Here is a 13,176-nt window from a genome sequence, read left to right as displayed (position 1 = left end):
TCCTGAGCGTGGATTAATTATAATATCAACTTAAAAGTAATATTACGACTAAAGAAGACTAGCACATCCAACGTCATGAGCGTGGATTATTTCTTATGTACATTGAAAAGTAATATTATGGTCATAGAAGATTGACACATCCAACGTCCTGAGCGTGGATTAATTCTTATGTACATTGAAAAATAATATTATGGTAAAAAAAAGAGTGGCACATCTAGCGTCCTGAGCGTGGATTAATTCTGTTGTCATCTAAATTGTCGTATCATGGCGATAAAAGACTGGCACATCCAACGTTCTGAGCGTGGATTAATTCTAATATCAATTTAAAAGTCATATTATGACCATAGAAGACTGGCAAATCTAACGTCCTGGGCGTGGATTAATTCTGATGTCATGTAAATAGGCATGTTATGGCCATAACATACTGGCACGTCCAACGTCCTGAGTACTATTATTAATTTGTTGTAATGTACATCGAAACGTAACATTATGTTACGGAACTTTCTTTTTGGAGGTCCAAAGTGGGGGTAGGATGACCCTACCATCCCCCTTCTTTCGTTCATAAAATTTTCCCTACGGCAAAGCTTTTTGCCCACTAGGTACAAATAATAAGGACTTGCCTAAGGTTGCCTGGGCCCAAATATCCAGGTGGGTAAAGTTACGGAACTTTTTTTTTTGGAGGTCCAAAGTGGGGATAGGGCTTAGGTAATTGCCTATCGAGTGTATCTCGTGCAGACAAAAGCTTTGCCGTAGGGACTTTGCTATGAATTAAATAAGGGGGGTGGTAGGGTCAATCGACCCCAACTTTGGACCTGAAAAAAAAGTTCTGTAACTTGACCCACCTGGGTCTTTGGGTCCAAGCAAGCTTAGACAATTGCCTATCGAGTGTACGTACCTAGTGTGGACAAAAGCTTTGCCTTAGGGACTTTGCTATGAATTAAATAAAGGGGATGGTAGGGTCACCCGACCCCAACTTTGGACCTCAAAATAAAAAGTTCCGTAACTTTACCCACCTGGGTCTTTGGGTCCAGGCAAGCTTAGACAATTGCCTATCAAGTGTACCTAGTATGGACAAAAGCTTTGCCGTAGGGACTTTGCTATGAATTAAATCAGGGGGATGGTAGGGACACCCGACCCCAACTTTGGACCTAAAAAAAAGTTCTGTAACTTTACCCACCTGGATCTTTGGGTCCAGGCAATCTTAGGCAATTGCCTATCGAATGTATCTAGTGAGAACAAAAGCTTTGCCGTAGGGACTTTGCTATGAATTAAATAAGGGGAAAGGTAGGGTAACAAGACCCCAACTTTGGACCTAAAAAAAAAGTTCCGTAACTTTACCCACTTGGGTCTTTAAGTCCAGGCAAGCTTGGGCAATTGCCTATCGAGTGTACCTAGTGTGGACAAAATCTTTGCCGTAGGGACTTTGCTATGAATTAAATACGGGGGAAGGTAGGGTCACCCTACCCAAACTTTGGACATAAAAAAAAAGTTCCGTAACTTTACCCACCTGGATCTTTGGGTCCAGGCAAGCTTAGGCAATTGCCTATCGAGTGTATCTAGTGAGGACAAAAGCTTTGCCTTAGGGACTTTGCTATGAATTAAATTAGGGAAAAGGTAGGGTCACTAGACCCCAACTTTGGACCTAAAAAAAAGTTCCGTAACTTTACCCACCTGGGTTTTTCAGGTCCAGGCAAGCTTAGGCAATTGCCTATCGAGTGTACCTAGTGTGGACAAAAGCTTAGCCAGAGGGACTTTGCTATGAATTAGATAAGGGGGATGGTAGGGTCACCAGATCCCAACTTTGGACCTGAAAAAAAAAGTTCCATAACTTTACCCACCTGGATCTTTGGGTCCAGGCAAGCTTAGACAATTGCCTATCGAGTGTATCTAGTGAGGACAAAAGCTTTGCCTTAGGGACTTTGCTATGAATTAAATTAGGGGGAAGGTAGGGTCAATCGACCCCAACTTTGGACCTGAAAAAAAAGTTCTGTAACTTGACCCACCTGGGTCTTTGGGTCCAAGCAAGCTTAGACAATTGCCTATCGAGTGTACGTACCTAGTGTGGACAAAAGCTTTGCCTTAGGGACTTTGCTATGAATTAAATAAAGGGGATGGTAGGGTCACCCGACCCCAACTTTGGACCTCAAAATAAAAAGTTCCGTAACTTTACCCACCTGGGTCTTTAGGTCCAGGCAAGCTTAGACAATTGCCTATCAAGTGTACCTAGTATGGACAAAAGCTTTGCCGTAGGGACTTTGCTATGACTTAAATCAGGGGGATGGTAGGGACACCCGACCCCAACTTTGGACCTAAAAAAAAAGTTCTGTAACTTTACCCACCTGGATCTTTGGGTCCAGGCAATCTTAGGCAATTGCCTATCGAATGTATCTAGTGAGAACAAAAGCTTTGCCGTAGGGACTTTGCTATGAATTAAATAAGGGGAAAGGTAGGGTAACAAGACCTCAACTTTGGACCTAAAAAAAAAGTTCCGTAACTTTACCCACTTGGGTCTTTAAGTCCAGGCAAGCTTGGGCAATTGCCTATCGAGTGTACCTTGTGTGGACAAAATCTTTGCCGTAGGGACTTTGCTATGAATTAAATAAGGGGGATGGTAGGGTCACCCGACCCCAACTTTGGACCTCAAAATAAAAAGTTCCGTAACTTTACCCACCTGGGTCTTTGGGTCCAGGCAAGCTTAGACAATTGCCTAACGAGTGTACCTAGTGTTGACAAAAGCTTTGCCGTAGGGACTTTGCTATGAATTAAATAAGGGGGATGGTAGGGTCACCCGACCCCAACTTTGGACCTCAAAATAAAAAGTTCCGTAACTTTACCCACCTGGTCCTTTGGGTCCAGGCAAGCTTAGGAAATTGCCTATCGAGTGTACCTAGTGTGGACAAAAGCTTTGCCGTAGGTACTTTGCTATGAATTAATTCACGGGGGATGGTAGGGTCACCCGACCCCAACTTTGGACCTAAAAAAAAAGTTCCGTAACTTTACCCACCTGGGTCTTTGGGTCCAGGCAAGCTTAGACAATTGCCTAACGGGTGTGCCTAGTGTTGACAAAAGCTTTGCCGAAGGGACTTTGCTATGAATAAAATAAGGGGGATGGTAGGGTCACCCGACCTCAACTTTGGACCTCAAAATAAAAAGTTCCGTAACTTTACCCACCTGGTCCTTTGGGTCCAGGCAAGCTAAGGAAATTGCCTATCGAGTGTACCTAGTGTGGACAAAAGCTTTGCCGTAGGTACTTTGCTATGAATTAATTCACGGGGGATGGTAGGGTCACCCGACCCCAACTTTGGACCTAAAAAAAAAGTTCCGTAATTTTACCCACCTGGGTCTTTGGGTCCAGACAATCTTAGACAATTGCCTAACGAGTGTACCTAGTGTTGACAAAAGCTTTGCCGTAGGGACTTTGCTATGAATTAAATAAGGGTGGAGGTAGGGTCACCTGACCCAAACTTTGGACCTCAAAGAAATAGATCCGTACCTTTACCTACCTGGATCTTTGGGTCCAGGCAAAGTTAGACGATTGCCTATCAAGTGTACCTAGTATGGACAAAAGCTTTGCCGTAGGGACTTTGCTATGAATTAAATCAGGGGGATGGTAGGGTCACCCGACCCAAACTTTGGACCTAAAAAAAAGTTCCGTAACTTTACCCACCTGGATCTTTAGGTGCAGGCAAGCTTTTGCAATTGCCTATCGAGTATACCTAGTGTGGACAAAAGCTTTGCCGGAGGGACTCTGCTATAAATTAAATAAGGGGGATGGTAGGGTCACCCGATCCCAACTTTGGACCTAAAAAAAAGTTCCGTAACTTTACCCACCTAGATCTTTGGGTCCAGGCAAGCTTAGGCAATTGCCTATCGAGTGTACCTAGTGTGGACAAAAGCTTTGCCGTAGGGACTTTGTTATGAATTAAATAAGGGGGGTGGTAGGGTCAACCGAGCCCAACTTTGGACCTGAAAAAAAAAGTTCCGTAATTTTACCCACCTGGATCTTTAGGTCCAGGCAAGCTTAGAGAATTGCTTAACGAGTGTACCTAGTGTGGAAAAAAGCTTTGTCGTAGGGACTTTGCTATGAATTAATTCACGGGGGATGGTAGGGTCACCCGACCCCAACTTTGGACCTGAAAAAAAGTTCCGTAACTTTACCCACCTGTGTCTTTGGGTCCAGGCAAGCTTAGACAATTGCCTAACGAGTGTACCTAGTGTGGAAAAAAGCTTTGTCGTAGGGACTTTGCTATGAATTCAATAAGGGGGATGGAAGGGTCATCCGACCCAAACTTTGGACCTCAAAAAAAAAAAGTAATGTATCTTTACCCACCTGGGTCTTTGGGTCCGGGCAAGCTTAGGCAATTGCCTATCGGATTTACCTAGTGTGGACAAAAGCTTTGCTGTAGGGAGTTTGCTATGAATTATATCAGGGGGATCGATGGTAGGGTCACCCGACCCCAACTTTGGAGCTAAAAAAAAAGTTCCGTAACTTTATCCACCTGAGTTTTTCGGCCCAGGCAACCCTGGGCAAGTGCCTATCATTTGTAACTTGTGAGCAAATAAGTTTTGCCGTAGGGAAAATTTTATGAAGGAAAGAAGGGGGATGGTAGGGTCACCCTACCCCATCCGGGACTTTGCCGTAGGGAAATGTATACGGATTATAGTTATTTTACATAGGCTTGAATCTAAATAATTTTTTGTTTAGATTAACCAAAATATTTATGTCAAATCGTTTTCGTTCTATTTGACGTGTGTAGTTGTTCTTACACTTATCGCTTTTCTTATAAGAATGTATTAAATAAATTACTAGAGTTACTATTTACTTTTGAATAATTACCTGAACTAGCTAGTTCTTAGGCGAAAAGTGAATATAATGGTTATCAGCTTTTCTTTTCAATCGAATAATTTCTATAAGCTTGAAGATCTAATTGAATCGCTACACTAGTTTATTGTAACCTGTTGTTATCAATTGTTATTATTATTATACAGATAATAACCCATCCCTTATCAGAGAGAAAGGAGAAAGGGTTAATAGCTAAAGCGTTTTTTTTAGATTCCCGGCTTTAAAAAGAGTTGTATTTAATACACGAATAAATAATAAAACTTTGTATGTGTTAAAATGGAATAACATTTCATCTTCCTACTTGAAAATTTGTCATAATATTTATTTATTTGTCATCATATTTATAAGTACGTTTGGTGTTATTGCAAGTCTTCGGTTTTTAGGCATGATCATGTTGGCGCGTTTTCTTATTGTTCGCTAGCTTGATTCATCTTATTGTTCGCTGGCTTATTGTTCGCTAGCTTGAGTCTGGTTGAAAAAAAAAACTAGTTTAATTAATAACAAATCATCACATTTGATTGATTTAGTTCAACTGTTCTATACTGTTACCTATTCACTTAAGAATTGAATGCTTCTTTTTGTAAATTTATTGGGGTGTAAAAGCGTTGACCGAAGTACATTTTGTATGAAGCGCGGAAGCGCTTCATTTTAAAAATGTACGCACGGTCAACGCTTTTACAACCCTATAAAGTTACAAAAAGAAGCATTCAATACTTATAATTACATTTTTTAGCTATGATCATGAAAACACGAATTTTATATATTTAATTAATTAATTCACCTGTGCACTTTATTGTTGGAGCACGTGTTATCATGAATGAAAAGTTGTATTGAGCAATGCAACTGCTTACGGAATAACACGTGATGTACAGTTAGCCAATCAGAATAAGATATTATAATGAAACATACATCTAATGTAATTATTTACATATAAAAGGCCGCTACCACTTAGAATAATTGATCTAATACAAGTCTAATATAACGTTTTCTCTGCATTTATAAACTCTGGCTTATAATTCATTGCAATTACATATACATAGTGACTTTTCATGTACATTCCAACATACTTCTGATAAATGATTTTAATCAAATATATAATGCGACTTTTTTTTAATATTTTTCATGTGACTTTTTTCCGTTTGCCAGTAGTGCGTTGGTTGTCGTTGGTACATGTATGTAATTAGCAAGCCACATCTCTTATTTTTATATAGTTGACAATATCATTAAATATGATATTGTTATCATTAAATTAGAAAAGGAGACAACAATTAATTTGTTGGTATTTTTATTCAGTAGATCATAGATCTATGAGTAGATACAGCTTTCTTGATGGACATTTATCTTTATTGATATCCACATCAATGGTCATGTAAATCTAAGTTTTTGCAATGGTTGTCTTCGGACAAATAACAACTTTATTAGAGTCGTTATAACAAAAATCACTGATTTGTAAATTCGTATAAATACAACTGTCTGGCTGCATCTAATCCTTTTGGTGTTAAAAAGTGTTTTGCATAGAAGATGTTGAAATTATAGCGGTTTTTTTTTTAAATAAACTGACGGTTATAGGTACAGAGTCTGACAGGACTTTGCCAACAAAATTTTCAGGTTTCGCTGAATGAATCGTGAAGTGGTGATAATTAAGTTCTAAAATGCTGCAGTATTTTTTCAAATATTGCTGAAGGTATTTCCTCCAATCATAAAACAACAGCAGTTTTCTTCATATCTCAGTTAACTAACTGGGAAATATTATGAAAATTTCTACTGAAATTGTTCACACTTTCTGCAATCTGCAAGATATATATAAAACGTTATTACTATTATACAATCAAAATATATTATACATAGTAGTTTGATTCAAATATATTCAGGAGTGACAAGAAATAAAAAAAAAAGTGCAACAAGAATTATTTTCCTGAAACGGAACAAAAAATATACATGCATACACAAATAATCTTTGACATGAATATAGTCACTTCGATATTTTTTTGGTAGGGTGTGCCATTTTTGCCCCAAAAAACGTGCCTATTTTAATATAACATTCACTGAAAAAAGGACTCGAGGGTCATTTTTATATAAAATCTCGCAAAATTATGACCCATATTTTTGGCACATCCCCGTATACCCAATAATAGGAAGTTACCCCCCCCCCCCCTGACTTAGTCAGTCACAAACATATCAGATCATATCATAAAACAATGTAAAAGTCCGAAAGATTTTTTTTCTCGTTTCAAGGTGAGTGAATTTGTAGAGTTTATACACCAATGAATTCTTTTTTATAAAATAGGAAGGAACGCGCAATACCAATTTCATTTTTAATAATTCCTTGATATGAAAAAACGTTACCTGATGATAGCATTTCTTTGTTTACATTGCATATGACGTCATAATTTAAATAACGTCACAACTAAAATCCCTAACAACAGAACCAAAATCGGAAACGTTACGGTATTTCCGTTTCTTTTTTTTTTAACAAATATTTAAGTTACAAAAAAATAATTCATACAGACTTCGTCCCCATTTACAGGTAATGCCTGCCTCATATTATTTCAGTTATATTTTTTTTATGATAGAAACTATAATTTATTTATTCTTACAATTTGTATATATATTTTGTACTATACAAATCCTTGTTTTTACAAAAATAATATAAATACGAAAAACTAAGATTGTTGTAGGCGAGATAACTCGACATATATAACAACGAGGACAAATGTATTTATAGTAGCAAATGCTTAATTTCTTTATTGTAAAGAGTTAGTACCGGACCAATCAAATAATGTTTTATTGAACGTGCCAGTCGTGGACGTACTATCCGTTGACTGTCCTGATCGGAGATCATTAGGCTGTTGACCACTGTTGCAAAAAAGACTCCTGGTATTGTATGGTATTCAGATGTAACAGTTAGTAAGAAAATTTCCCCACAGAAATATTAATGATATAATTTTGTACCTTATTGAAATATAAAAAAAGAACAAACACCTACGGCCATAAAAGCAACCGATAATCAAATACAAACGCTTGTTGTAAATATGGCCACAGGACAATAATTCTTAAGAAAATGTATAATAAAGACAACCAAGACAAGAAATCTACCAACATATTATATATTTAGCGTAAACAAGTTGTCGTTTTAAACTTACGTTTTGGTGATGTACTGCTTTTAAATATTTTTAAGTACTTAGATATATTAAAAATGATTCTTTACAGCAACTTTTACATACAATTCAATTCAATTCAATTCAATTCAATATTTTTATTGTCAATTAAAGACGCCCATTACAAGCAGAATAATCAAGATAAATTTAAATGTACATTTGATTACAATGATTACAATGATTATGTTAAACAAAAGAAAATCATAAAAAAAAAAAAAAAAAAAAAAAAAAAAAACCCAAAAACATCAATATGTGATATATATATAGTTATATATATCTATACATTTTTTTTTTAATTTTTATATATTTATAATTAATATGAGGCAGGCATAACCTGTGAATGGGGACGAAGTCTGTATGTATTATTTTTTTTTTACCTCAAACATGTAAAATAAAGGAAACGGAAATACCGTAACGTTCCCGATTTCGGTTCTGTGGTCAGGGATTTAGCTGTGACGTTGTTTAAGTTATGACGTCATATTCAATGTAAACAAAAGAAACGCTTCCGTCAGGTAACGTTTTTTTCAAATCAAACAATTATTAAAAATGAAATTGTATTGAGTTCCAATCTTATATTTTACTAGACTGATACATATAATTTTCTTTTCAAAGTCTCATGCAAACAAGACAGATTTCTGCGCAAATGCGGGGAAAACCGGAACAGGAACTAGATCTGAAAAAAAAAGTTAACGATTTTGAGTTCATTAGTAGAATGAAAAATTCGGGAAATTTTCCCGATTTTTTTTTTTTTTTTTTTATTGATTTTTCTACCGTAATTGGGGACTTCGTCCCCATATTATTATTATCAATGAGATTGACAAATACAGTTAGCCCTGAAGTTCATATTAAATAAGATCCAATCTAGCTGCGAATAACAGACAAACCTTTGGCAGTAGTGTACCCATAATAAACATGGATACATGGATATATAAAAGTAAAATAAAATATTAACGATATTAGCAATTCTAATTAAGTTTCTAGAATTTGTTTTCTTACAGTATTTAAATTATTAATCAAATTACATACTTGATTCAATATATAGTTATCTTCATTAGACATGAGCCATATAAATTGTGAATGAATGTCTAGATTCTTAAAATTTTTAAAAGTTTTAACTATATTTGATAAAATTGACTCTCTCTCATTTTCTAAAGATTTACATTTAAGTAAAAAGTGTGGTTCATCTTCCACTCCATTTTTACAAAGATTACAAATTCTATCTGTTGCCTGAAGACCTCTGTATCTACCTCTTTCTATTTCAAGATTGTGGTTACTAATTCTAAATTTTGTCATCTGAATTCTCAGATTTCTATTTCCCATAGACAAATAGGGTTCAAAACTTATATTATTTTTAAAAAGTCTATATGTTCTAAGTTTATTACCAAATGACATGCTTTTCCTGTCATCATTTAAAGATGAGTACCACAACTGATTATACTTTAGTTTTAACCTGTTCAAAATGAACTTTTTTAAATTGAATTTCATATTAAAAATTTTAAATAGATCAGTGTCTAAATATTTTGATAGTGAGCTCATATAATTATACCAACTTTTCTTATTCTGGTTAGATAAGGCCTTGGATACAGAGAGAGCTTCAGACAACAGTTTGTCTTCTGTTTTTTCTAAACGTGATAGGTATAAAAACATATTGACTATAATTTCAATAAATAATGGGTATCTCCCAAGCTCGCCGATCACTGCCATATTTGAGCTTCTTTTTCCTACACCGAGGGAAAATTTACATATTTTAGTATGAATTAATTCAATTTGTAGTTCTTTGCATATTTTTTCAAAATAACAATCTCCTTTATCTGTTAACTTTTTAGAATCAAAAGCACCCCAAATTTCACTTCCATAAGTTAGTATTGGTTTCACTGTGTGGTCAAATACATGTAATAAAGTTTTAATTTTTGGTTTATGGTTTTTAAAGATTTTATAAATTTTGAAAAGAGCTTTAAGTCCCCTTTTATATAGATCATGTTTTGCATCTGTGAAACTTCCAGAGGCACTAAAATTTATCCCTAAATAGGTATACTGTCTGACTTTATCAATAGGACAGTTATTAAAATAAAAATTTGAGTGATTTAATCTCCCTGTACCGTTAAAAACCAAACTTTTAGTCTTTTTAAGGTTTACTTCCAACCCCCATTTTTTAGAATACTGGGATAACTTGTCAAGACACTTTTGTAAACCTTCTGCTGTTTCAGAGAGCAAAACTACATCATCAGCATATAATAAACAGTTTAATTTAATTGAGTCAAGTTGGACTGGGTCACAAGTATTATCAAATATCTCAGGAAGGTCATTTATAAACAATTTAAAGAGGTTGGGGCTTAAATTATCACCCTGGCGAACACCTATATTAGATGCAAAAGAGTCTGTCATGTGAGATTTATCAATTCTCACATTCAGCTCTGTCTTTTTATACATATTTTTAATAACATTATAATATAAATCACTTATACCATACTTTCTAAGTTTGTAGAATAGGCCCATATGCCACACTGTGTCAAATGCCCTTCTAAAGTCAACAAAGCAAGAGAAGAGAAGCTTATGGCCCTTCTGGGTATATTTTTCAATCAGTGTTTTCAAAACAAACATATGATCGCTTGTTCTCTTCTTTTTGCAAAAACCAATCTGTTCTTTGCAAATTATATTTCTTTTTGATAAAAAAGTTTCTAACCTTGTGTTGAATATTTTAGCAAAAAGTTTGCCCAATGAACTTCCAATAGTTATACCTCTGTAATTTGAGGGGTCATGGGTAGGACCACTTTTAAAAATTGGTACTATGAAACCTTTTGCCCATAAATTTGGGAAAGAACCAGTCACTAATATATGATTAAATACTTTTTTAAAACTATTTAATAGAAAAGACTGACTACATTTAAGCATTTCATTTAAGATCATGTCAAAGCCACTAGATTTTTTATTCTTTAATGTACATATTGCTGTTATAATTTCTTGATCATTTATCTGAAAGTCAAGTTCTGAAAATATTTTTTCCTTTTCCATTTGTTTAAAGTTATTAACAAAATTATCATTAGGTGTATTAACTTTGCTTTTATTCAAATCTTTAAAATATTCAAACCATGTATTACTTGGGATGTCAGGGCTTGAGGATTTATTGTGATCTTTAGATAATTCTTTTAGAAGATCCCAATATTTATTAGGGTTATTATCATGTAGGTTATCAAGTTCATTCATGACACTCTGTCTGAATTCCTTTAATTTATGTTTTCTTGATTTTCTATATAATTTTAATAAGGAGAAGTAAGATGTCCTAACAACTGGATCTTTGCTATATTTTTTAAGAAGCTTTTCTTTACTGTCTAATTGACGCCTTAAGCAAGTTAATGACATATCAAACCATTTAGGTTGTTTTCTTTTATTTAAATGTTTTGAGTTTTTCTTTTTAGGTTGTTTTTGTTTAAGAGACTTGTCAGCCACTTCTGTTATAATGGAATTTAGATCAGCAACCAAAATATCAACATTATCATAAGTTTTATTGTTAAAATCATTTATTTTGCTTTGTATGTTGTCTGATGATAAGGCAGTTATAAATTCTTGAGATGAAGTTTCATTCCAGATATAAGTTGATGGGGCAAACTGTAACTTATCATTTATGTTATTATTAATTCTACAATCAATCTTTAACATGACTGAAATCTGGCAGTGATCAGATAATTCTCCAAAAAATTTATGTACTTTAAAAAATGAGATATTTTCCATCAAACTCTCTGAAGATATAAAGTAATCAACAACACTACTGCCATTTGGTGTGAAGCAAGTTAACTGGCCTATAAAGTCACCTTGGACACGTCCATTTAATATTCGCAGACCAGATTGAATACAAATCTCGTTTAAATTTTTACCTCGTGTGGTCAACACTTCATCCATACTATATCGTACTAGCAGATTTTGATCAGGAGAAAAATTTTCAAAACCAGGTATTTTATCTAATAATTGATCATCATTTATAAAGTCTTAAACCTGAGAACCAGTTCTTGCATTTAAATCCCCCGCTATGAGAATTTTACCAGAATCTGAAAATTTTGAAATATCCTTTTCTATAAGTTCAAAAATATCTTCATCTAAGGATTTTGTATATGAAGAGTTGTCTGGAGGATTATAAACATAACATAGATATATATCATCTTTCATTCCAAAAAAATCTCTGCACAATTGCAGCCATATCTAATCATTATTTTCATGTTCTAAAAATTTAACACCGGGTCGCAATTCTGATTTACCAAAAACTGAAATTCCCCCTGAACGTTTATATGTACCTTTAGATTTAGGTCTGATCAGATGAACTGGTTTAAAACCATCAAGTGATAGTGATTCTTCTAAAGAACAGTGCGTTTCTATGAGGCAAACAATATCTTTATTACAAATTTCATTTATAAATCTGGGATCACTGTATTTGTCAAAACCTTTGTTTTTGTGTCCATTTATATTCCAACAACCAATATGTAGTTGGGATTTCTTTGTTATTCCTAAACACATTTCTAGCAAAATATATATAAAATAAACCAAATAGAACAGAACCCATGACAAATATTCAATAATTTCATCACTTGCAGTTGACATGTACATGTAGTAAAATATCATATTATTAGTATTAAACTAAGGAAAGTTTATGGTATAAGGGAGATAATCTGATAGAAAGAAAATATCTCACTATTCTCTCTATATTCAATAAGAAAAATGTTTTATTTTTGTTTGTTTTTTTTTAGTCATTACCATCACTTGGTCCTTATTTTCACCACCGGTCTGAAAGAGATCGACGATTACCAAAAACACTATAGTTATGACTACGGACAAGTTTATGTCCGTCCGCTTTTGCTTGTGTGTTGTAATTTTTTTTATTAAGTAAGACTTAGAGGGAGTTTTTATTTTTATTTAAGAAGTTATATCAGTTTAATTTCAGTTAAAAGTACACGAACTTCGGCAAATTGGTGTTTTTCGTAGAATATTTTGACGTTCGCGTCTTCGCGTCGATGCGTTTTCCCCTAATGACCATAACTTAGATCAACCAGGGAAGTTAATTCATAAAAAAGAATACAAAATAGAAGATCTATATCTACTGCTGGGAATAGTGTTCAAATATGAGCGCTAGGACAATTTTAGAGACTTCGGGATTAGGCGTTTATTTAGACAGAAATTCGGGATTCG

The 13,176-nt window shown here is 34.5% G+C and overlaps 1 long non-coding RNA gene across 1 annotated transcript; it reads right to left on the bottom strand.

Annotated features, from left to right (window-relative positions):
- Nucleotides 1–6,115: 6,115 nt before the first annotated feature.
- On the bottom strand, nucleotides 6,116–12,779 carry LOC139520028 (uncharacterized). Its single transcript, XR_011663791.1, has 2 exons — nucleotides 12,745–12,779; nucleotides 6,116–6,633 (listed from the first exon to the last, which is right to left on the bottom strand). It is a non-coding gene; the product is annotated as an uncharacterized lncRNA (long non-coding RNA).
- Nucleotides 12,780–13,176: the final 397 nt, after the last annotated feature.

The sequence above is a fragment of the Mytilus edulis genome, chromosome 1, assembly GCF_963676685.1.
Source record: "Mytilus edulis chromosome 1, xbMytEdul2.2, whole genome shotgun sequence".
Taxonomy (NCBI): Eukaryota; Metazoa; Mollusca; class Bivalvia; order Mytilida; family Mytilidae; genus Mytilus; species Mytilus edulis.
This window is presented reverse-complemented; position numbering and strand designations above follow the sequence as displayed.